A 27198-nucleotide genomic window follows, 5' to 3' on the forward strand; every position below is an offset into this window, starting at 1 on the left:
ACAAGCAGCTAGGAGAAGGGGCAGGAGGGAGGGGGAACAAGAAGCACAGAGAACAAGAGGGAGGGGGTGCAAGCAGCCAGGAGAAGAGGCAGGAGGGGGGGGGGGGACAAGCAGCCCGGAGATGGGGAGGGAGGAAGGGGGAACAAGCAGCCAGGAGAAGGGGAGGGAGGGGAAACAAGCAGCCAGGAGAAGGGGCGGGAGGGAGGTGGAACAAGCAGCACGGAAAAGGGGTGGAACAAGCAAAATGGAGAAGGGGTGGGGGAACAAGCAGCATGGAGGAATGGGAGGGAGGGGGAACAAGCAGCATGGAGAAGGGGAGGGAGGGGGAACAAGCAGCACGGAGAAGGGGAGGGAGGGGGAACAAGCAGCACGGAGAAGGGGCGGGAGCGAGGGGGAACAAGTAGGTGGGAGGAAGGGGGAACAAGCAGCCAGGAGAAGGGGCAGGAGGAAGATGGTACAAGCAGCCCAAGGATGGGGCGGAAGGAAGGGGGAACAAGCAGCCAGGAGAAGGGGCAGGAGGGAGGGGGAACAAGCAGCACAGAGAACAAGAGGGAGGGGGAACAAGCAGCCAGGAGAAGGGGCAGGAGGGAGGGGGAACTAGCAGCATAGAGATGGGGAGGGAGGCGGAACAAGCAGCACGGAGAAGGGCCAGGAGGGAGGCGGAACAAGCAGCACGGAGAAGGGGAGGGAGGGGGAACAAGCAGCACGGAGAAGGGGGGAGGGGGAACAAGCAGCATGGAGAAGGGGCGGGAGGGATTGGTAACAAGCAGCATGAAGAAGGGGCGGGAGGGAGGGGGAACAAGCAGCACGGAGAAGGGGCGAGAGGGAGGGGGAACAAGCGGCACAGAGAAGGGGCGGAGGGAGAGGGAACAAGCGGCACAGAGAAGGGGCGGGAGGGAGGGGGAACAAGCAGCCCGGAGACAGGGCGGGAGGGAGGGGGAACAAGCAGCCAGGAGACAGGGAGGGCGGGAGGGAGGGGGAACAAGCAGCCCAGGGATGGGGCGGGAGGAAGGGGGAACAAGCATCTAGGAGAAGGGGCAGGAGGGAGGGGGAACAAGCAGCATGGAGAAGGGGCGGGAGGGGGAACAAGCAGCACAGAGAAGGGGCGGGAGGGAGGGGGAACAAGCGGCACAGAGAAGGGGCGAGAGGGAGGGGGAACAAGCGGCACAGAGAAGGGGCGGAGGGAGAGGGAACAAGCGGCACAGAGAAGGGGCGGGAGGGAGGGGGAACAAGCAGCACGGAGAAGGGGCGGGAGGGAGGGGGAACAAGCAGCACGGAGAAGGGGCGGGAGGGAGGGGGAACAAGCAGCATGGAGAAGGAGCGGGAGGGAGGGGCAACAAGGAGAAGGGACGGGAGGGGGAACAAGCAGCATGGAGAAGGGGTGGGAGGGAGGGGAACAAGCAGCATGGAGAAGGGGTGGGAGGGAGGGGAACAAGCAGCATGGAGAAGGGGTGGGAGGGAGGGGAACAAGCAGCATGGAGAAGGGGTGGGAGGGAGGGGAACAAGCAGCATGGAGAAGGGGTGGGAGGGGATCAAGCGGCATGGAGAAGGCGTGGGAGGGAGGGGATCAAGCGGCATGGAGAAGGGGTGGGAGGGAGGGGATCAAGCGGCATGGAGAAGGGGTGGGAGGGAGGGGATCAAGCGGCATGGAGAAGGGGTGGGAGGGAGGGGATCAAGCGGCATGGAGAAGGGGTGGGAGGGAGGGGATCAAGCGGCATGGAGAAGGGGTGGGAGGGAGGGGATCAAGAGGCATGGAGAAGGGGTGGGAGGGAGGGGAACAAGCAGCACGGAGAAGGGGCGGAAGGGAGGGGAACAAGCAGCACGGAGAAGGGGCGGAAGGGAGGGGAACAAGCAGCACGGAGAAGGGGTGGGAGGGAGGGGAACAAGCAGCATGGAGAAGGGGTGGGAGGGAGGGAAACAAGCAGCATGGAGAAGGGGTGGGAGGGAGGGGAACAAGCAGCATGGAGAAGGGGTGGGAGGGAGGGGAACAAGCAGCATGGAGAAGGGGTGGGAGGGAGGGGAACAAGCAGCATGGAGAAGGGGTGGGAGGGAGGGGAGGGGAACAAGCAGCATGGAGAAGGGGTGGGAGGGGAGGGGAACAAGCAGCACGGAGAAGGGGTGGGAGGGAGGGTAACAAGCAGCACGGAGAAGGGGTGGGAGGGAGGGTAACAAGCAGCACGGAGAAGGGGTGGCAGGGAGGGGAACAAGCAGCATGGATAAGGGGTGGGAGGGAGGGGAACAAGCAGCATGGATAAGGGGTGGGAGGGAGGGGAACAAGCAGCATGGAGAAGGGGTGGGAGGGGAGCAAGCAGCATGTAGAAGGGGTGGGAGGGAGGGGAGCAAGCAGAATGTAGAAGGGTTGGGAGGGAGGGGAACAAGCAGCATGTAGAAGGGGTGGGAGGGAGGGGAACAAGCAGCATGTAGAAGGGGTGGGAGGGAGGGGAACAAGCAGCATGTAGAAGGGGTGGGAGGGAGGGGAACAAGCAGCATGTAGAAGGGGTGGGAGGGAGGGGAACAAGCAGCATGTAGAAGGGGTGGGAGGGAGGGGAACAAGCAGCATGTAGAAGGGGTGGGAGGGAGGGGAACAAGCAGCATGTAGAAGGGGTGGGAGGGAGGGGAACAAGCAGCATGTAGAAGGGGTGGGAGGGAGGGGAACAAGCAGCATGTAGAAGGGGTGGGAGGGAGGGGAACAAGCAGCATGTAGAAGGGGTGGGAGGGAGGGGAACAAGCAGCATGTAGAAGGGGTGGGAGGGAGGGGAACAAGCAGCATGGAGAAGGGGAACAAGCAGCATGGAGAAGGGGTGGGAGGGAGGGGAACAAGCAGCATGGAGAAGGGGTGGGAGGGAGGGGAACAAGCAGCATGGAGAAGGGGTGGGAGGGAGGGGAACAAGCAGCATGGAGAAGGGGTGGGAGGGAGGGGAACAAGCAGCATGGAGAAGGGGTGGGAGGGAGGGGAACAAGCAGCATGGAGAAGGGGTGGGAGGGAGGGGAACAAGCAGCATGGAGAAGGGGTGGGAGAGAGGGGAACAAGCAGCATGGAGAAGGGTTGGGAGGGAGCGGAACAAGCAGCATGGAGAAGGGGTGGGAGGGATGGGAACAAGCAGCATGGAGAAGGGGTGGGAGGGAGGGGAACAAGCAGCATGGAGAAGGGGTGGGAGGGAGGGGAACAAGCAGCATGGAGAAGGGGTGGGAGGGAGGGGAACAAGCAGCATGGAGAAGGGGTGGGAGGGAGGGGAACAAGCAGCATGGAGAAGGGGTGGGAGGGAGGGGAACAAGCAGCATGGAGAAGGGGTGGGAAGGAGGGGAACAAGCAGCATGGAGAAGGGGTGGGCGGGAGGGGAACAAGCAGCATGGAGAAGGGGTGGGCGGGAGGGGAACAAGCAGCATGGAGAAGGGGTGGGCGGGAGGGGAACAAGCAGCATGGAGAAGGGGTGGGAGGGAGGGGAACAAGCAGCATGGAGAAGGGGTGGGAGGGAGGGGAACAAGCAGCATGGAGAAGGGGTGGGCGGGAGGGGAACAAGCAGCATGGAGAAGGGGTGGGCGGGAGGGGAACAAGCAGCATGGAGAAGGGGTGGGAGGGAGGGGAACAAGCAGCATGGAGAAGGGGTGGGAGGGAGGGGAACAAGCAGCATGGAGAAGGGGTGGGAGGGAGGGGAACAAGCAGCATGGAGAAGGGGAGGGAGGGGAACAAGCAGCATGGAGAAGGGGTGGGAGGGAGGGGAACAAGCAGCATGGAGAAGGGGTGGGAGGGAGGGGAACAAGCAGCATACAGAAGGGGTGGGAGGGAGGGGAGCAAGCAGCATACAGAAGGGGTGGGAGGGAGGGGAACAAGCAGCATACAGAAGAGGTGGGAGGGAGCGGAACAAGCAGAACGGAGAAGGGGTGGGTGGGAGCGAGGTGGAACAAGCAGCACGGAGAACGGGTGGGTGGGTGGGAGGTCGGTGGAACAAGCATCACGGAGAGGGGGGTGTGGGAGGGAGGAGGAACAAGTAGCACAGAGAAGGGGTGGGTGGAAGGGAGGTGGACAAGCAGCACGGAGAAGGGGTGGGTGGGTGGGTATATAGGAAGGTGGAACATGTAGCACAGAGAAGGGACGGAGGGAGGGGGAACAAGCAGCACGGAGAAGGGGCGGGAGGGGGAACAAGCAGTACAGAGAAGGGGCGGGAGGGGGAACAAGCAGCACAGAGAAGGGGCATCTACCTATGGCCTCAAATGGTGCTCCCCATTAAACTGGAGGTTGAGGATATGCTAATGCACCCTGGGTTTGAACCTGGAGATAGGGAGACAAGTGTGGAGTGACTGTATGATGCTGGTGTTCACAACCCTTGAGGCCGTACCCAGCACATCTGATTCTCAACTGATGCCCACGTTGGAAATGTGGTTACCCTTTGATAATATCTCCTCCCTTCTTTTCCGGAACTATCCCGGGAGTTGCTCAAGGAGTTCCTCCATCAGCGCTCATTGTGCCCTGCTGCAACTGGATAGAGGAACAACTGAATTTGCTATGTGCCAATGGGTAGTTGCTTGCACCACTACTCTCTTGCCCGGCGCCTCTTCCTTTTTACTCTCTTTATCTGGAAGCAGCAACTCAGTGGTTTGGGGAAAGGCACTCTTGCAGGTAGTCTAGAACACTATGGAATCTGGCAGGACCTGTACCCAAATGTATTCAGAGCCAAAGGAGATGGTTTGAACTTCTTTTCCACCCCAAGGGTGACTACTCTGGTCTTGACAAGCTCTTAGAGGTTCTCAGGGGCAGACTATACAGCCAACACATTCACAATCCACATGGTGAAGCTGCCGGCCAAAAATACTGACAACACACACTCCTGAAAGTACACACATTTGCCAAAATGTTTAATCTATTAAGACTTTATAACAAATAATTTTTAAGAATGTTGTTTAACATAAATCATACCAACTCTAAGAAATAATTGAGTCAGAGGCAAATAGGAGCTTACAAAGCTCCATACAGCCATTTTCCACAACATCATTAAACACACAACAAACATATGTCCACATAAACACCATACATCCACACCCTCTAATCAAATAACTGCACAGCCACATCCATTCACTCACAAACCACCATCATATTGCATACACCCATAATCGCTCTGCAGTGTCTATAACAGAATGAAAACCATCAAACAACCTTTTGCATCAGTACGCAACAACTATTATAGACCTGCCACCCACCAGTACACACGAACGTCCACTGACAACCATTTAGCGCTGTTTTTACATCAAGCTACACGCACAGATATGCACACAGATATGGCCCCAAATCCACCATCAGGAACCCAAAAATAAGCACATCAACATGTCATGCTCCCATACAACCAATTTTTACATATGCTATACAGAGCCTATAAAAAAACACCAACTATCATGTAGGTATTGGCACCATCAATAACCACAAATCTTTATAAGTAAGCACAACCACCACCATATGCTGGATTCCCCTAAGAATAAGACGACACAACCATGTTTATATGGCCATACCCATAAACCTAATCATGCTCCCAATATGAAATATCCACAAAGCCACCATCATACACCCCCCTTATATCCACCAATAGAGAACGCGCAAGTCATCCATCTTACATTCACAAATCTACCACTTACCGTAGGTCTACTCTGTTAGCTCGAATACTTACTGGCACCATCAAATAACCTTAAAACACTTCCAAATATCATCAAAAAATCTCTCAGACACATTTCATTTTAAACTTTCTCAAATATTAACTGGAATGACTTGATATAGTAGAGTGAAGGCCGCAGCAGTGTAGGCATTGTTTCAAACAGAGACTAGGTGGAGCATGAGTAATGAGTGGTGACTGCTTCCTTGCATACAAAGAATCAATAGAGAACAGGTAAGGAGCAGTGAGGACCTTCCTTCGCAAAGAGAATAGGTAGACAACAATAACACACAAAGAGATACACACAATCTATACCTCTTTATAAAAGCAGCAGCAGTGAAACTTTCACTAACACATACAAAACTGATACACAACAACAGCATTGGGTGTTTCCATTATGCACAAACCAAATACAGCACATGTGGCATGTAAGCAGGCTCCTTTGGAGACTGCCCAAGAACACAAACTGCATGGGAATCAGCATTATAAGCTTTGATAAACAAAACATAACAAACAGGCAATAGCAAAGTAAGCTTCATGCCAAACAGAAAATGTACAGCACAAGCAACACCAATGTAAGGGTGATGAGTGCGTACACTTGTACATTAGCCCCCCCCGGTATATTATCTGTCCTGTTCACCACACCACCACACTCTCTCCACTAGTCTGCAATCTACCCCTCTCTGTGTATGAGGTAGCTTTCGAGGTTGGACAACAGAGGTACATTTTGGCCATGCTGTAGGATGAGCATAGGAGAGGAAAGGTCAGCGTCACCTTGACTGGGTCCTGTGCAAGAAACTGCTGTCAAGGTTCTTGGAGCTCTAATGGAAGCAGGGTAGACGTGCATGCACTTCAGCGGTATCTGTGATCTCTATGTGCTGCTCCCAATGCAGAGGAATGCACTTCACTAGGGAGTATAAGCACCTTTTGAGACATGTCCATCAGTAGCAGCCCCTGGTAATGGGGTTGCCTCATCCTACACTTTGTAGAGCACATTTTGTAGAGCAGGCAGACCCTACATGCTTGGGGTCCCAGTTCAACAACCCTTGTGACTGCATGAAACTCAGAAACCGCCTGCAGGGTTACAATGATGGGGAAATGCTGGGCTATGGTCACTCAAAGACAAATGGCAGTCAAGCAGCCCGCCTGCCATCGGGCTGAAGGAAGAAAAGAATACTCCTGGATGGAGCCAAAGGCCTTCATAACAAAGTCTGATGGCAAAAATTACATCTCCCCACCCCTCAGAACCACAAGTAGGTCCCAACACCTAAATCATGGAATAAAAGAGGTCTTAAGGTGAGATGCAACAGAAGTGGACAGCTCATGCTGCAGGGGCTGGGAGTCTGTCACCTGACATTCCTGAGCACTGAGCACACTGCATAGGAGACTCATCGTATCACTTTCACCATGTGCGCCATGGGGGGGGGGGGGGGATTAGGATCACGCAATGTACACTGAGTCAGTATCAGACAGTGGTGCCAGAAAGCAATGTCAATCTAAATGAGAACCATGCCCCATTCTTGGGCCCCGCTAGAATGTCTCCTGGCCTATTTCTCAGTATACAACCAGCAGCAACAGCAATCCATCTATTAAGTTCAAAATGGCATTGCAAGGGGTGGTCACTAATCATATACCCCAGGATCACCCCAAAAGAACATATGTACACAATAAATACACTGGCCATACTATTGGACGAGACATGCATCAAGACACAGATCAGAGTCGATAGTGATTATAACGTACCCATGCTTCTTGAGACTCCAAAAACTCAGCCACCAATTGCCTTGCCTGGCTTGCAAAAAACTATTAGTGGGAGGTGTTCAATCTCCCAAACAGTCCCTGACGAAACACTGTTGGACTTGTGCTAAGCTTCTGAACCACAATGCAATCATGCGCCTGGATTAATTTAAAAGATAGCAGTGGGGGCTGCAGTAGAGTGCACAGACCACAAAGCCAAAAAAAACCACTTATCAGCTCCAGTTGATGGCTCCATATCGACTTGTGCAGATGGTCCTCTTGTGAGGGCCGCCGAGCATCTTGGAACAAGGTGGCATGGGAGCAGTGTGGAACTGCTTCCAAGCATGCCTCTCAAAGGCAGCAGCTATGACACGCCATCCTTAGAATCATTGTGGCAGTGCACCCAGCAGGGCCCACCGGCATTGACTGAGCTTGCTTGTCTTTCTTGAGAGGAACATACAATGAGCAGACTTCAAAACTCACCTCCTAACACTCATGCCCTGTCCAGAGTCTGCATATATTTAAAATGTGGACACCAACCTCACTAACCTCCTCTGGTCAGTCTGGTCTGGCAATTTGCACAGAACCCACTTAAACCTACTACTGGGTTTGTCAATAGTTCTTTAATTGCATAACAGCCACTGACAATATTTGAATTGCAGGCTAACAAAAATAGATAAAGCTAAACGAGGAAAGCAGCCAGTGAACAAGTAAAGGTGGCAGCAGATGGAGGTGGGGTAAGAGGAGGGCTGAAAGGGATGTCAGTGACAATGAGGGGGTAAGGATTAAACACTTCTCCAATGTTAAATTACACTGTGGCTTTAATTGCAGCCCTTTCAACCAAAGGCTCGTCAGTAAAATTGACAACAGTCAATGACTGAAAGGGGCTGACCTAATACCCACTTGCAGTATGTATGCATTTTGTACAGCATTGGTAACATGAAGTATCTGTCTGAAAGCTACAGCTGTCTGCAGGGAGCCCTAAAAACAGAATAGTTATAAACCCGGCTTGACTATATAACTTGCATTCCCTGGATATCCGCTATATATATATATATATATATATATATATATATATATATATATATATATATATATATATATATATATATATATATATATATTAGTTTGGTCATGTTTGTGTTAGGGTAAGATGTTTACCTGCATCCTTCCTCCCAAACAAATGTCATCCCTTATTCTACTTTTGCTTCTACAAGTGCTAATCTAGATTCAGGTTTTAATGGTGAAGGTTTTAATGTTAAAAAGGGAGGCAGCAAAAACAGAGGCAGACAATCCCTCACTTGCTTCAAGGGTGACCTGCCAAAACTGTCCTCGATGCTCGTTAACCAGCTCTGTGACAGGTATGAGTATATTAAAGGGAAAGCAGTGACCCAGTCTTCGAAGCCTCTCAGACTGCTCATATCATCGATGGAAAGTTGAGCTCCTCAGAATAGAACACCTCACATAGAAGTCGTTAATCTCCACGAGGAATTTCACTGGCACACGGAGCATTCAAGATAGTTTATTTTTACCATTATTTCCAACATTACTAGACGCCAGCAACCTGGGTTTTCAGAGCTTTGATAACACCATCTGGAATATTCACTCTGAATTCATTTGTTTACAATGACTAATGCTACCAAAAATACTGTCATTTTCGAGTTACTTTTCAAAAGGGAAAGTGTATAAGAGTATGTTACGCAATGCAAAGATCAGGTCAAATGCCACATTGAAAAAACTAACTGTAGGTCTACCAAAAATATAGCTGTGATTTGAAGCAAACGCCTGGATTTTAATACTACACTTTGTAAATATACACTTTGTAACTACACAAGCATACAGCACTTATTTTGAAGACTTTTAGTGTGTGACATCAAGCTTACTTCCATTACAATAACCTTTAGGAAAATTATAGACAGGCTATATCTGTAATAGAGTGCGAATAACAGGGCGTAGAGGAAAACTGTTATAATATTGTAAGTTGTATAGAGCACAAATGCCCACTGTGAGCTTCTCAATGCTTTTAAATGAACGACGAGAAGATTACACCCCTCCAAACTCTTATCTATGAAACACGTATGTTTGCACCTATCTGCAAAACTCCAAATGGTTAAAAATCTGATGCATCAAAGCAGGGAGAACATTTCAGGCTCGAGATGTTGGTATTTAAAAGATCTTTCTTTCAAATGTCTCCCCCTTCCAATGTAATTAAAGAGAGCGCTTATGCTAATCAATCCTTCATAGAATCAGTTTGCAAGGTTGCGGCTTAGCAGTATCAGGACCCACTATATCAATTAATTTACCACCAGAGATTAGAACTGAAATTACATTTCAGAAAGTATCAAAAATTTGTGTCAAATAAGGAGGGGATTTCAATTATGTTGAATCAGAAAGTTGGGGATAGCGTAAGGGGGGAGGATGAGGGAGTTGGGGGGAGTTGGGAGGGGGAAGGGAGTGAGGCACTCCAGCTGAATACCACAATTGTATCTTTGGCAGACACACACGAATGGCAACACATCCCGACGCAACCCGCTAGGGGCTACCTACCACTAACAATCACACCATACAGACTATTGGCTGAGGTCCCACGTCAGACACTAATGCTGGTCCTGCTGGGCCCGCTATACACTCCGCACCTGCATGAATATGGGGGATGATGAAAGGGGAGCTCCCTACGAGGAGAGCATTGAGGTGATGACCTGGAATGTTAACGGCTTAGGCTGCAAGATTAAACGAGGTCTAGTGAACAACTACATCAAGAGGTCTGGGGCAGATGTAGTACTTCTCCAGGAAATGCACCTGCAAGGTAATAGATGCGCCTTCTTAGCAAGGGGGCAATACAAAGTTTTGGCTCACGCAGGGTTCTCCTCCGGGTCGAGAGGAACGGCAATACTCATTAGGAAGAACCCGCCGATGAGAGTAACGCAAGTCTGGACAGATAGTCAAGGCACCTATGTAGGGGTACGGGGGTCATGGAGACGACGGGAATACACACTCAAGTTCAAGTTCAAAAGACCTTTATTCGAATTCCTTAAAATTCACTCATATCAGCATAAGCCCCGCCCAAATTACAGACAGATACTATGAAGGGGATAACAGACATAATTCTTAATACATCTGACACGATCCAAATCCTTGGAGTGGACTTTAATGATGTGATGAGCACCTTCAAAGACCGGACAGGTGAGCGAGATAGGTCACAAAACAAGACCCCTCTAGCCAGATCCATGGAGATTCTGGGCCTCCTAGATGTATGGCGCTGGATACACCCAGACACCCAGGCATTCTCTTTCTTCTCTGGGGCTCACAAAGTCCTCTCTCGCCTGGACTATATCTTTATGGCAAGACAGGCGTTGCAAGTAACGGACTCAGCGGAATATCATGCGCGCGGGGTATCTGATCACTCCCCCTTAGTGATTCAGACAGGTGGACGTCGGAAGAGGGGTCCCAGAACCCTGCGACTCTCGGCATGGGATTTGCAAAACCCGGACATTAGGAAAGGACTCAGGGCCGACGTGAAGGTGTTCTTGAGAGAGAACGAAGGGTCTGTAGACTCCCGAGTAGTCCTCTGGGAGGCACTCAAGGTAGTGCTCCGTGGTAGGGCCCACTGTAGACTAACTGAGGCTAGAAGAAAGAATCAGGCGGAGATACAGACCCTAGAAGCGCAAATACTACAGCTAGAACAGGAACATTTACTCACGAGAGACATAGGGGCGCAAAGACGCCTTGCTGATACCCAGGCGCAATATAGGCAGCTAGTGACGGGGGAAGCCAGGACGCAAGCGCTGGCAACCCTACATCGCATATATGATGTAGGTGATAAGTCCGGGAGATTACTGGCCTGGCTCAGTAGGAAGGAAAAGGACGAACGCTGGGTTGAGAAAATACGGGTGGGCCCGAATTCTTGGGCCTGCGCTGACGATAAGATAGCTGATGCTTTTGCCAACTGTTATGAAACTTTATACGAGGCCCGAAATCTGGGCTCCAGAGCAGAGGCGTTGCAATATATGGCGCCCATCACCCTCCCAGCGCTTGAGGAGACTGACTGCGACGATTTAGAGTCAGACGTCACTGAGGAAGAGGTTCGAGTGGCGCTGGCCAAACTCCGCACAGGAAAGGCCGCAGGTCCTAATGGCTTTCCTGCTGAACTTTTTAGGAGCATGGCGGATCTCTTGCCGAGACATTTGCTGGGCATGTTTCAAGATGCCGAGGAGGGGGGACAGTTCCCCCTAGATCTTAGGCAGGCCACGATTGTCCCGATCCATAAACCAGGGAAGCCACCGGAGGATTGTGCCTCATACCGCCCCATCTCATTACTAAACGTGGAGGCCAAGATATGCGCAACTATACTGGCCTCGCGCATGAGAGGGGTCATCCCTGGCTTGATACACATGGATCAGACAGAGTTCATTCCGGAGAGGGCGACCCGATATAACTTGAGGAGGACGCATAACTGGCTACATGTGGTAAAACATAGAGCCGACCCGCATTGGTTCATGTCCCTAGACGCCGAAAAGGCGTTCGACGCTGTCCACTGGCCCTTCCTAGAAGGAGTGCTTGAACGGATGGGTTTTGGACCCAAATTCAGGAGGAAAATAGGCCTACTGTATGCGGGCCCTGAGGCACGGGTAAGGGTAAATGGGCTGATGTCAAGGACCTTTTCCATACAGCGGGGAACCCGGCAGGGGTGCCCCCTCTCACCCCTGCTATTCGCCTTGACAATCGAGGTAATGGCCTCTGCGGTCAGACAAAATGAGAGGATCGTGGGGTTCAGTATCAGCCAAACAGACACTCGATGTGAAAAAATATCCCTATACGCAGATGAAGTCCTCCTTTATGTTACACGGCCAGAAAGTACAATACCGGCAATATTTGCTCTACTGGCGAACTATGGCGCAAGATCAGGTTACCAGATTAACTGGCACAAATCAACACTTTACGATCCCCAAGGGCGTGAGGAATGGCCTCAACTACCGCAGACTCTACAGACGACCGGAAAAGGCTTCCTGTATTTGGGGATATTCATCACGGCTGATAGAGGCACCTCATATGACCGTAATATCGCCCGTATCGTGCGTAATTTTAAAACTGATGCAGATAGGTGGCGGTCTCTCCCCCTGACGATGCTAGGTAGAGCAGCGATGCTCAAAATGATATCTCTCCCAAAATTCCTCTATGCCTTCCAAAATGAATATTACCAGATACCTTCCAAGACATTCCGAGACATACAGGCAGACCTCCGGTCATTCCTAAGGCTGGGGAAACACCCCAGGGTCGCCCTCACGACGCTACAGAGACATCAATATGATGGGGGGATTTCGCTTCCTGACCTAGAGGCCTATTATTGGGCAGAACATCTTGCTCCCATTAACGACTGGTTCCACGCACCCGCCACGCACCCCACATATGTTCTGGAAAGGTACCAAATGGGAACACATTCAAGTCTACACTACATATATGGGGGAAGGGACAGGCTGGACTACTAGAGGCAACGAGGATTACACTGGGGGCATGGAATAGAGCCACGAATGCCACCGGATGGACACACAGGGCTACGAAGCAAACGCCTCTATGTGAATGCTCCTGGCTCAAAGAGTTACACAAATTGAAGGGATTCCAGGGATGGGACGACATCGGCATCTCTACATTAGGGGATATCATTAAAAGCGGAGCGCTGAAGCCATTTACATCTCTGCAGACTGAATTTGGGTTACAGCGCACTCCCCGAATACGCACCACTGGAGAGCCGTTTATTGCAAGGAAAGATCCCAGGGAAGGCAGTTTCACTGACCTACAAAACAATTATGAATAATAAACCGGACACGCTAGCAGGCCTCCGAGACACATGGGAACAGGAAGTGGGTGAGATGGATGATGTAGACTGGGGAGGGGTATTGATGCATCCCAGAGAAGTAGCAATCAAGTCACGCTTACGCCTAATCCAGTTTAAGATCCTGCACAGGGTATACTATGATAGAGTGCGGCTATGTAAAATGGGGAGGGTATCAGATCCTAGCTGCTTGAGATGCAGGCATGAGAACGGAGCTTTCCTACACATACTGTGGTCCTGCACGCATGTACAGGCCTACTGGAACGAGATCGCCACTGAATTGAGTGCCGTACTGGAGATAGACATTCCGCTGGAACCGAAGTTGTTCTTATTGGGAATGACCAACGATATAGATCTGCCCCGCCCACAGCTGATATTCCTAGTATTGGCATTGGTAGTGGCTAAGAGGGACGTAGCTAGGAAATGGGGGGCGGCTGACACACCTCAGATAGGGGAATGGAGAAGGGGACTAGACCTCTACATGGCGGCAGAAAGAGTCACATATAAAGCAAGAGGCTGTCCGAGAAAATTCCGCAGAGTGTGGGGTAAATGGAGGCAATATCATGGCCTAGATGGGGGTCTCTGAAGGGTTCAAAACAATTACGAGATGACCAGTAGAGGGAGGGAAGTAGAGGGACCTGAGATGTTGGGCAAGAAACACAGGGAGAACTGTACTGGATGTTCATATAGAATGTGATACTGAGGACTTGTACTCTGACAGACGTGGGTGGGATGTGGGGTTAGGAATGTAAGGGTTGCTACCTGATAATGTCATATATACTCTGGATACTGACTTGTGGGAAAAACGGTACAAATGTTTTATAAAGACTGTACTGACAATTTGCTATTGCCTCTGGGGGTTATAACAGTTTATATGTTTGAGACTTGGTTGGGGGGGGGGGGGCAAAAAAAAGAAGAAAATGCAGATGTATGACTTTCCTGCTGAACAATTGCAAGTTTCATTTGTCAAATGTGCCTCTAGGTTTTTTACGGATAACGCCGCCCGTCACCCGGGATATGGGTTCACGGGCTGTGTACTGCTTTATTTCATGACTTATGCATTGATACTGTCGGATGCAGGAATGTTGCCATGTAAGATTATGCACTTTATGAATCTGCAATAAAAATATTTTCCCCCCCCAAAAAAAAAAAATGGTGTCAAATGTTCTGTTACTTGCATAGGCTTTGCGAGATCTGCCAACATACTTAAACTAACGCGAATTTTTTAAAACTATTTATACTTCAAATAGAGTGCCGAATCGGGCAATTGGGACAAATAAGCAAATGACCTTAAGCTCTTCCTCACATTAAAAGTAATTACCATGATCCCGTAGGGAAATTCTGGTTTGGCTCTATCACATCATCACATACATTCAGATATTACGTTTTAAACATGGTTCTGCTTTTCAGTAATTTGTTCATGCTTCCCTCTAGCAAATCTGAATGCGCCACTTCTAAAGAAAAAAATAAATGGTCCCCGAATTGAACACATTTCTTAACACAATATACAAATTATACATGAAAAACAACCATTGACATTTTTTAAGACAATCTTTTTAAATCTGCATTCAAATCGGAAGATTAATTCAGAAGCCAATTTTTACTACCCATCGATGGACTTTCGAAAAAAAAACAAGCAAATCAACTATTTAAAGAGAAATAGGCCCAAAACTGCTTTCTTGGACCTTACTTGATGGCTCTGACTATGAATAATTTTCTGGCTCTCAAGAAAACAGTGATTAAAAACAACCTTGAATTCTCAACGAGTTAATGGCAGAATACATAAACCATTCAGTGGTCATTTGTATTCTTCCTTTATAGCTCTGGATTAAAGGAGGTCGACACAAACCGATAATGCTATTTGTAGCATCGCTACAATTAACATCGGGAGTAATTATATCATGGTCATTATATCTGGAGTATCTTTACACTCCAGTACTTTTAATCAGGTGCACTTTACCTCACAGTTAGTTCGGTAACAATATTGTTTTTCAATGCATGCGCTGTGTTTGTGTGTATGTATGTTTATACACACACACACATATATATATACACACACACACAATATATATACACTCACATATAGACACACACATATATATATATATACTCACATATACATATATATACTCACATATACACACACACATATATATATATAATCACATATACACACACACATATATATATAATCACATATACACACACACATATATATAATTACATATACACACACACACACATATATATATACTCACATATACACACACACATATATATATATATAGTCACATATACACACACACACACACACATATATATATACTCACATATACACACACATATATATATATATATACTCGCATACACACACACACATATATATATATACTCACATACACACACACACAGATATATATATATATACTCACATACACACACACACAGATATATATATATACACTCACACACACACAGATATATATATATATATACACGCACACACACACACATATATGTATACAGACACACACACACACACACACACCTATATATACACACATCTGTACACACATATATACTTCCCATACTGAGCCCCCAAACTACACAGTACCAGGATCACTGGGGGAGTCTCTCTAGGCGGAGTTATTCAAACTGTGGGGCGCGCCTCCCCTGGGGGGAGCGCAACGGCTTCTCGGGGGGGGGGGGGGGCATGCTCTCCACCATAAAATGTCACCTTTCATTGTTTCCCACGGCGGAGAGGCAGAGTGGAACTGCAGGGGCCCTAAGAAGGGGTGAAGACCATCAACGCCTGATTAACATGCAAAAGGTCTTTAAAAGACCTGTGAAGTACTCGGTGCGGCTGTGTGTCTGTGAAGCTGAAGCTGTCTCATCCCGGGCTGCCACCCAGAGACGCAGGAGGGGGGGAATGGGGGGGAAGCCCTTTAATTCCAATGGGCGTTGCGCGCCTGTTCTTGGCTCGTGTTCTCTCCCGCCGCTGCCAGAAATAGCACAATAAGTCCTACGTGTTTCACTTCCAGACACAATCAATGAGCAGCCCGAGAGGTAATAATTTTTTAATACCCCAGCGTTGCTGATTGCACGTATTGTATATGATATCTGCGAAATTATTCACCGGCTGCTGGCAGCACAAAAATAATGAAGAAGTAGTGAAGGCACCACGGAAATAGCGTCCCCTTCTCCAGAGTCCTTGCAATACTTGTCCAACAGTGTAACCAGTAAGATGAAAACATTTAGAGAGATTTTCGGACTCCTTGTAGAAACCGTGCCCTTTCCGGTAGAGATTAATAAGGGTACAATTAAGGATCCAGATCTGTCCGGAGAACGGGAGGGCAGGGGCATCATACCTGGCCTGGCATTTACACCCACGCTTTGCTGGCATCCAGAGGGAACTGGGACAGTTAAAGACAAGCCGGAGGAGGCAGGAGATGAAACACATAAAAGGATCTGGGATTAGAACGGGGCATAGAGTGAAAGAAAGTGTAGGAAGGAGAATGAGAAGAAGAGGGAGAAGCAGAGGAGGAAGGAGAGTGGAAGAGGGAGAAGCAGAATGGAGGACGAGAAAACATGGGAGGGGAAGCGGATGAACGAGGCCTTAGAAGTGAGGAGAGGTATATACTGAAAGGTGAGAAAAAAAAGGCGGGCAGAGGAAGAGAGAGGTTAGGAGGTATGAAAAAAATGGGTGGTAGTAGGAGGAAGAGGGAGATAGGAAGTGAGTGTGGAATAGAAGGGAGTGAAAAGAGAAAAGAAGAGATAGAAACCGAAATGGGAAAGAAGAAGCGTAAAATTGGGCAACAAAATGGAGGGAAAGGGAATGGGAGAAGATAAGAGTGTGTGTGAGGGAGAGAGAAAGAGGAAAAGAGTGCAAGTGAACGAGAATAAGTGAAAACAAGAACGTGAGTATGTTATTTATGTATTTATTGTTTTGCAAAGTGTTTAACAGTGGTCTTTTTGTCACTTACAGTAACACATGGACCGTCTGGGCTCACCATAGCGCGCTTAGGTAAAAAAGCATAACTATGAGAAACCCATTTTCCCCAGCATATGCTTATTTGCACTTTTCTGCAGATGGATTGAAATTAGAATTTTTAGTGAATATAAATGTCATTCTCCTTCCAGAAGGGCTTTTAAAATGTGCCAGGATTTTCTGCAGGTTATTTCGTTCATGTGTTATCGGATACAGAAGCACTGCCGTAATTTGCTCACTGCTCACCGACTGCAGTTTAAATTTTACACCCAGTGCTGCTTAGGATGGCCAGAGTTGAAATTGTTTTTTTTTTAATGCCATTGGACAGTGCTTCTCAGTGGAGAGCATGGTCTTTTAATGGTGCTCATTTTATTGACCACAGATGTTTCTTTGAGGAGGCTTTGCAAGAATTAAGTGGAGAACCCGTAACAATTTGTACACATTTTATCTTGAAAAATGTAGTTTTGGACTGTGTAGTAAGCCTCTGTCATTTCACCACACCAACTCGCAAACCTGCAGTTTTCTAAACACTCTTACTGTGTTTAACATTATTAGCCAGATATGGACTGGGAAATGCGGATGACAGTCGATTATGTAGAATACCAGGTTCCAGAATTTTTTGTCAAGTGGTGGGTGGGACCGACATCTAAATAAATTCAGCTGGGGGGGGGCTCAACCTAAAAAAGTTTGAAGACCTCTGCTCTAAGGAATTCCTAAGTTTAGCCCCTTGGAGGCCCAAACACTAATGGGGCCACTGGGGAAAAGATGAATAGCGCCCATTTATACATTTCTAGTGGTTCTAGAAATTGGTTCACCAGACCTCCTCACCCAGTTGAAAGCTAAATCGGAGGCATGGATGGGCACTGAAAGACAGTGAGTGGAGGGAGGCTCTAATGGCACGCAGGAACTGGTGCTATCTTCTAGGTTCTGTCTGGTTCAATTGAAATATATCCATGATACTTACTTGATGTCGTTGTGCAAGGCACACTGACGCTTGGACTTGCATGCACCTGGTGTGCTGAGCAGAGGGCAGGTGTTTTCGATATGGTCTGGACCGTTCCTGGGATTGAGAGGTACTGGGCTGCCATCCTTCACTCACTCGTATGGACACTGGAGAGATCCTTCAATCTCTCCCCACTTATGGCCATCTTGGGATTGCTTGAGGACGTTTGAGGGAACAGAGGGGAGCAGTTGATGGTGAGACTTGGCACTCACATTGCCAAAAGGAAAACTGCCTAAGCCTGAAACTTTGAACAAATACAAAAAACTAAATATTCAAAATGCACCTTTATGAGTATGTCACAATTATATAGATTATTATATAGAACATACATACTGGGAATGTAACATTGTACATGGCAATTTCAGGCAGCTAGAAACCAGACAAAGGATACACAAGACTTTTATTGCCATCCTGATCATGTCCTTTCAAGAGTGCTTAAAGTGTTTTATGTAGAACCAGGAGGAGTATGGTGGGACAAAGCAATGCCATTCAGGAACCAGGCAGTGGATACACAAGAATTATCTTGGCATTCTGTTTTCTGCCTTTTAAGTGCGCCCCAGAGTGTTTATATGTAAACCCAGCAGGCTTTGCCACACAAGCAGGACTTGACACTAATGTTAAACAAGCATTTACAATGCAATGGTCTCGGCATTATTAAAGGTAGAGCTATTGGCATTGCTCATGACATTTTTTTTTTAAACCATAAATAAATGGCATTGTCATTTACAATGCCAATAGCTTAATCCCTCACAAATGCATGACCTATTGCATTTATACCCACACAGAGCCACACACACAAAGCCACCCACACACACATACAGAACCACCCACACAGAGCCACCCAGTCATTCAACATAGAGCCACCTACACAGAGCCACCCTCACACAGACAGAGCCACCCACACATAGAGCCACCTACAAAAAAAGCTATCCACACAGAGCCACACACACACACAGAGCCACACACAGAGCCACACACACACAGAGCCACACACACACAGAGCCACACACACACACAGAGCCACACACACACACAGAGCCACACACACACACAGAGCCATACACACACAGAGCCACACACACACAGAGCCACACACGTGTGCTTTTCTTTGAAAGCACCGAATGGACTCCGGAACCTATTTCATTCACCGAACTGTGATGTACGAGACACACAGGCTGGTTCAGTAGGCAAACCAACCAGGTTAGGAGTTTGCGTCACAAAGAAACATTTTAATGGCTGACAAACGTTCATGACACAGATGCCTCAACAAGTATTATAAAACCACCTCAAAACAATTCAGTTTGTGATGCGTGGGCAACATGAACAATTACTATGATTATTCTGCCCTAATGCATAAACAATTCAAAAATCAATGGCTAATGAGTTATGCGCCTCAACATCTAGGAGATTTAGAACCCACTCACTACATAATTCTTGAATGGCCCAGGCTGATTGATGTGTTGCCTGTAAATATGGAATTATTGTGTGTTAATATATTGCAGACAAGTAAAATTCGAGTATATGCTGGCTTTTCCTAACAAAACATGTGCAGAATTACCACACCGTCGAAAATAAGCATGAAAGCATTTTGGAAATCGCGGATATTTCATTAAAAACCTTTTTACCACCCCTGGAAAATAATTTTTGATAGGAAGCCTTCCTTTCCGTCACACTATAGGTGAACATCTTAATAGTTATGCATTTCTCACACCAGCTATATCTGACTCATGCAGAATAACGGATAAAGATTGGCAAATAGTTCAAATGTTGTTAATTACTCACAAAGTTACGACTCATCAGGTGTACGTCTCATTTCAACTGTCCGCTTCTTTGGAAAGCCCACTACCCAAACCTAACCTTTAGTCACTTAAAAGTGTGAAAACATCTGCACACTGACCTTATTACCCAACAGAATATAAAGGAATTATCTACTCAGGCTACGCTTTGAACTTGGAGTACTCCGCTTAGCATACCAAACCAATTTCCAACATTCATGGCAACCACTTTGGTATCAGTCCAGCAGACTAACTTTCACTCTGCCCGCCACCAATGTCAATGTGATCTTGAGGTTAGGTCTCTCTGTAGCTTAGTGACATACATACATATATATATGTACATATATCTCTCTCTCTCTCACAATCCTCGAACCTCCACGCCAACAGCGCGGCGAAAGAAGAGGGCAGACCCCACAATATATATATATCCACTTAGAGTAGCCACACCCCATTCTGAGTTGGAGAGCAGAGGTAAATGAAGGATTAAGATAACATTTATAATCTTTCCGGCATAAATAAAGCATAAAGGCCATTAAGAAAGGGATGGCTGTCAGCGAGTTGCGGACTAAAATAGGGCAATAGTTAAAGAGGATCCCAAACCTCTAGCCCATGACTCCTTCGGGAACCGGGGGGGGGGGGGGGGGGGGGGGAGACAGGTGTGGTAGAAAGCGATGTACTTCCTATAGTTAACAACTAGAACCAATGCAGCTTTGTTGATGGGCCTTAAATAGATACAGTTGAAACACACATTAATGTGACTCACTACCTCAGTGATGGTGCAATGTGGTATGTTACTAGTTATCAAGTATAATTTAGCACTGATATTATTGTGGTAGCTTTATCAGGTTAGATTTAAAGAGCATCCCAAACGCAATCAAGAGACAGACCAGTAACAGCACTTCCATCCTCAGCAACTCTGCCGTTCTTAATACTGTCTTAGGCTTCATTGGACAGACACTACTAAGGGCTTGGCGACTTAAGAGTAATGCACCAGGTACCAAGAAAAATCATCAAATCATGACTCATTTCCAGGAGAGTTCGTGCTGTCACGCTTTGGCATTCTTTGGGCAGAAACATTTCAGAAACAAACCACTTCAAAGCATGCTAAAATAAGATTATAAATATTTATCTTCAGAGGGACAAACCAATGTTAGTATGCACGGGACATTAATTAGAATAACAATGACGCCGGTCTATCTCCAAAAAAACTATAACATTAAAGATTTTCTTTTCAAACTGACCTCATCCAGCACACAATACATTCATACAATGCTTTAGATTACTGACCAGAAACAGAAAGTCAAACGTGAAAGGGAAGGAACACATATCTATGTGTGTGTGTCACCTCCACGGGCAACCTGACCTCACGCAGGTGCAAATAGCCATTTCGGAGAAGGCACTTTGACTTGGCAAGACAGTGTGCAGAAAGCTCCATGGTTTCACACACCTGTCTGCTATACTTACAGTGAACTTTTCAAACAAAGTAGAAAAGCTTACAGAGCATGGCCGCGCATGCTGATGTGAAATGCACCTTTTTATAAGGAGACATAAGCAATTAGGTTTTCGATTGGCAAGGCTCTCGGTGCCAAAAGGAACTTAGATACATAACTTCACCTCCTTTAGTCCTCCGCGCTTAAGTATGTATGTACCCAAAATCGCATATTTATCTTTGCACGTCAAAGAGCCCGTTGTTGTTTTTTTCCAAACCAAACACTTTCCCCTCTTTACCTTTGTGCGTGAATTCATTTTCTCGCTCTAGGTTTCCTCTGGGGATGTGAACGGCATGCGAGCAGCCCTCTGTGTACACTTCATGGTATGCCTCTGCAGCAGAACAAAGGTATCCTCGGTAATTCAAACACAATAAGGTTACGAGAACAAACTCTAAATATCGTCCTAGAGGGCTGGTTCACTCGAGATTTAAAAACATGAAGGCCCGCGCCTCCTTTGCCCCATTAGAATGTGGGACACATACAGGGTTCACATGACAACTGCCCTGCTTCTTAGCTTGCTCAAGGCACTGTCGCCAATGTGGGGACGGGGCAGGAATGGATCTACGTTTATGATTAAAAACTCTCTCTTTTAATAAGTACGTCTCAATGCAGTGCTATATTAATGTGAAACCTTAAACATTTTAAATATACTCTTTTTATATTTTGAAGAGACTTTGTCATATTGTATTATTATTATTATTATTATTATTATTATATTTATTTTTATAGAGCGCGCAGCTACCCAGAGGTTTCCCGGCGCTAAATACATTTTAAGCGAGAATACAGTAGGGGGACAGAAGGGCTTATAGGAGGATTATTGGTTGAACAACCATGTTTTTAGGTTCCTACGGAATTGGAGGTAGCATTTGTCCGTGCGAAGCTGGATGGGGAGGGAATTCCAAAGAGAAGGGGCAAGGTATGAGAAGGAACGTCCACCCATTCTTGCCCGGTTAATCCTGGGTATCTGAAACTTATGTTGGCTTGAGGAGCGGAGGGTTCTTGGGGGGGCAATATTGGTGAACAAGGGTGCTCAGGTAGGATGGTGCTTTACCTGCCTTAATTCTGTGCATGAAACACAAGGCTTTAAATTTTGTGCGGCTTTCGATTCGAAGCCAGTGAAGATTACGTAGACCAGAGGAGGTGGAAGATTTTTTGGGCAGTTTGCAGAGCAGCCTAACTCTTCGTTTTGTACTGTTTGAAGTTTCCTCGTGACTTCTTTACAGGCTCCCAGGTACAAGATGTTGCCGTAGTCCAGTCTAGATGTGATTAGAGCCTGGACTACGGTTTTTTGTGTGTCCTGGGGGAGCATCCACATGATTTTCCTGAGCCACTTGAGGATGGTAAAACAAGTGGCTGCAACTCTGACCGCTTGTTGTTTCATAGACATTTGGTCATCAAAAATGATGCCAAGATTGCGAGCGGTTTTGGAGGGAAAGGGTGTGGGTCCCATCTGAGATGGCCAATGTTGGGGGCCCCACAAGGCAGTGTGTGTACCAAACAGAAGCAGTTTGGTCTTTCCTCCATTGAGTTTCAGTTTGTTATCATGCATCCATTTGGCAATGTTGTTAAGGCCGGAGCAGAGGGAAGACTGGTTAGAGTGTGCATTAGCGGAGAGTGAATAAATGAGCTGGGTGTCGTCAGCATATGAGTAGATCGTCAACCCAGATTGTTCCGCTAAAGTAGCAAGGGGACTGATGTACAAATTAAATAAAATGGGGCTGAGAATCGAGCCTTGGGGAACCCCAAATTGAGAGTCATGTGGTTTTGAGGAGGATGTGGAAGAGAAGACTTGGAAGGTTCTGTCAGTAAGGAAGCTTTTGAGCCATGCAAGGGCAGATCCAGAGATGCCACAAGTTTGCAAGGTGTTAAGGAGGATGGTGTGGGAAACCATGTCAAACGCGGCACTAAGGTCGAGTAAGATGAGTGCCACGGTTTCCCCATTGTCAACTTGCCGGCGTATGGTCTCAGAGACCCCTAGAAGGGTCGATTCGGTTGAGAAACCTGCCCTAAATCCCGACTGGGATGTGTGAAGGAGGTTACTTGTTTCTGTAAAGTAAGTAAGTTGAGTGACAATATGTTTTTCCAAGATTTTAGAAAATAGGGGTAGGAGCGAGATTGGGCGGAAATTAGAAGGGTCATCTGGATCCGCAGTAGCTTTCTTCAACAAGGGTGATACCATAGGATGTTTCCATGCCTTGGGGACTTTGGCTTGCCTTAAGGAGGAGTTAAGGAGCTCCAGAATGCGAGTGAGGGAAGGGGTGTCGAGTGTCAGAAGGATTTGTGGGGGAAAGGGATCCAGAGGGGAACCAGATTTGATAGTTTTGATGATTTCACGTAATGTTGACAGGTTGAGCAAGTCCCAGTTAACTAAGTGCTGAGAGGTGTCACATAAAGATGGATCCGGTCTAGCATGGTCAGAGTGAGAAATCATTTTGGGAGATTCAGGTACTATTGAAAAGGAAGTTCGGTCTTTGAAATCTGCATAGATTTTATCTATTTTGTTTATGAAAAATTCTGCCAAAACATTGCACTGTGAGGAGTCCAAACAAGGGGCTTTCGGTTGACAGGTAGAACCAGAGAGTTCTTGCACAATTTCAAAAAGTGCTTTGGGACGGTTTTGAGCATTCTCAATAGTTAATTTGGTATATTCAGCTCTGGCTATTTTACAGTTAGCATGATATTTCGATAGGGCAGCTTTATATAATAGCTTTATTGAGGGGTCGTAGTGTGCACGCCATCGACGCTCTAAATTTTTACATGCAGTTTTTTCAAGTTTAATTGAATCTGTAAACCAAGGGGCAGGGGGATGATGTGAGTTCTGCTTTTTATTTCTTTGTGGAAGGCATACATTGATGGCAGAACTAAGCCAGTTATGAATAACTGCGGCCTCCTCGATGTTTGTTATGGTGGTGAGGGGCCTAGTTTCGTCAAGGGGTGCATTCAGTTGGGTAGTATCGAGTTTTTTCCAATTTCTCATTACCCTAGGTCCTGTAGGAGCATTCTGGGCAGGGGGACAGTTATTGTAAATTCCAGCAAGTAATGGTCGGACCAGGGGATAGGTACATGTGGTTTACATACAATTTTGTCAAGATTGGAGAAGATCGGATCAAGTAGATTGCCGGCCTTATGGGTTGGGCCAGAGTTGCACAGAGTAAGGTTTAATGCTGCTAGGTCAGCTAGGAGGTTGTTACTGGTGTGACAAGAGATATCATTAAAGTGGATATTTAGGTCTCCGACTATCAGAAAGTTAGTGGCATCTAACAGGAACGGGGCAATGAACTCAGGAAAGGAGGTTGCCCAGGTGCGGGCTGTGCCCGGAGCACGATAGATTAAAGCACCGGATAAGGTGAAATTTGGGGATGGTAGAAGCTTGAAGGATCCAGCTTCACAGTTTTGGATGTCAAGGTCTATCCATTTACAGGTGTATATATTTTGAAAAATAATTGCAATCCCACCTCCCTCTTTATGCAGTCTATTTTTGCTAATGTAGGTATAGTTCGCGGGTAGGGCTGCTGCTATATCTGGCCCGAGCTGTTGTTTAACCAGGTCTCAGTAAGGAAAAGTGCGGCTGGTTGTGATGTAGTAAGTAGGTCAAAGATATCCGTTTTATGTTTTGGTAATGACATGCAGTTCAGACTAATAAAAGAGAGTTCATTTAGGGGTGGAGTAAGATCTTGTGTAGGCCGTGACGGTGGAAAGTCGGTGGTTTCCAAATTAAGTGCGGAGGGTATGGATAGGAGGCTTAAATTGCAGTTGGTGCATATTGAGGGGGGTGTGCATGCAGCTAAGAGCCATGGCTCGAGAGCATTGTACGGAATTACAGGCAAGAAGAATATCTCTGGAGTAGGTAATGGGGGTGTTTGAGGTTGAGACATAGGTTCTGGCCCCTGGCCCTGTCTGGTCGCGGTCGGGCGCAGACGGGTGCAGACGGGCAGGACTTTGGCTTGACTTTGGCGCGACAACGGCGCACCCGCTGCGCACGTCCGCTGCGCGGCCGAGGACACATGGGATTATATGGACAGGGGCGGAGTCAGCTGCTAATCGCTGATTGGTTGGGGGTCAGGAAGTCGTAATCACTTCCTCCGTGGGCTGTTCGCCGTCCCTCCACACAAACCAAACTTTTGGCGATGGACCGGGGACACGAACGCGGCGCAATTAGTCAAGTGAGTGCTTTCAATTTTTAATCAAGAGGGCCGACTTGGCATTTCAACTTGATTTTTATTGTAAATGATGTTTGTTGCACCATTTAAATAGCAAGCATTTTTAGGACTCCGCCTGTGCACCCTTGGCTCTGCTCAGGCTCGGTCCTGCCTGTCATCTTGTTGGCTCGCCCACCTCTAGCTGTATGTAGTGCTGAGATAATGAATAAAACTAAACAACCCGGTATCGGGTCTGTCGTCCCTTCTCACTCTGCGGAACCCGCACCCCAGGATGCAACAGCTCACAACAGGTGTGCGCAGATAATCTCATATGTAATGGCGCACACCATGAGTGGAAAGGTAGGCTCGCGAGTACAGGTGAGGACTGCTAGATTTACACAGAGAGACCGGCAGGTGTACACACACACACACACACACACTTCCGGTGTGGGGAGGCCGGACTCACCGATAAATGACCTGCGCCTAGTTAACCCTTTGTCCCGTCGGTGTGTGTTAGCGGTGGACGGGGTGCCTGCTTACCCAACCCCTCACCAGGCGGGCGGAGGCCCCGCCCCTTCTGCCTGTACATGATATTTCACAGGGTAATTACCAGGCGAGGCAGCACAGCACAGCGGGGAAACTGCTAGTTAGGGGAATGGCAGATAATTTGGCAGATATGATAATCAGAGCACAGAACCAGCGCCTCGAATACAAATTTTCAGCCGCTTGCTGACAGAAGGACGGGACGGGCGCCCGCTCAAAGCACAGCCAGGGGTTAAGAATGACAAACAATACATTGCTGCTGTTACCTTGTGGCTTTTTATCGCTGTAACTACTGTGACTAAGAATCCGTTGATGGACTTTATTTAATCGGCCTCGGAAAATTGAAATGCCAAGTCGGCCCTCTTGATTAGGAGCTGGCGATCTGAAGGCTGCAGACAGAAAACTGCAGCACGTGCCTTATCCAGCTCGCTTGTGTTATCTACACCGGGAACTGCGCCCAGTAGGCCCCTGACACACTCAGAACAGTGCAGGGGCACTCCACCATTCGTCTTCGACCAAATACATCAATTACCCCAGCCCCCTGTTCCATGTATGAGGTGTGCATCATATCTGTGGTGTGTAAATGTCTCCTGCTAAACGTGGGCCAACACGCACCACAATCTCCTGTGATGTATGTGCGTTGTGTTTGCTGTGTACGAGTTGTGTGTATAGTGCACTTACATTCCATAGTGTGTATGTGTGACTCGAGTAGTACTACTGTGTATGTGTGCAAAGTGCTTTTTACATTCCTACGTTTGCTACTATGACCCGAAAGCAGCGTGCACTTGTGTGGCTTGTGCGGTGTTCAAAGGTTGTCGTGCTGGTAAACGGAGCATGTTGTGTGTCGCTGTGCCCGGCCTGGAAAGCACAGCACTGGTCAATGCAGCTTGCATGTGAAGTGCGCAACACTCTACGCGTGTCGCCCCCCCGGGTCACCACGAAGGCACGGAGCAATAATGTGTCACATGCCCTCATGGAACAGTTTGACAACAGACTTTCTGCTGAGAAACCAGGGAGAACTGGTCGCCGGCACTTCCAGTTGGAGAGAAGAGGG

General features: G+C 47.7%; 1 protein-coding gene across 3 annotated transcripts in view; it reads right to left on the reverse strand.

Annotated features, from left to right (window-relative positions):
* Positions 1 to 27198, reverse strand: part of DCAF8 (DDB1 and CUL4 associated factor 8) — a 470600-nt gene that overhangs the window by 79382 nt on the left and 364020 nt on the right. The gene's annotated exons all lie outside the window — the stretch shown is intronic.

The sequence above is a fragment of the Lissotriton vulgaris genome, chromosome 12, assembly GCF_964263255.1.
Source record: "Lissotriton vulgaris chromosome 12, aLisVul1.2, whole genome shotgun sequence".
Lineage (NCBI taxonomy): Eukaryota > Metazoa > Chordata > Amphibia > Caudata > Salamandridae > Lissotriton > Lissotriton vulgaris.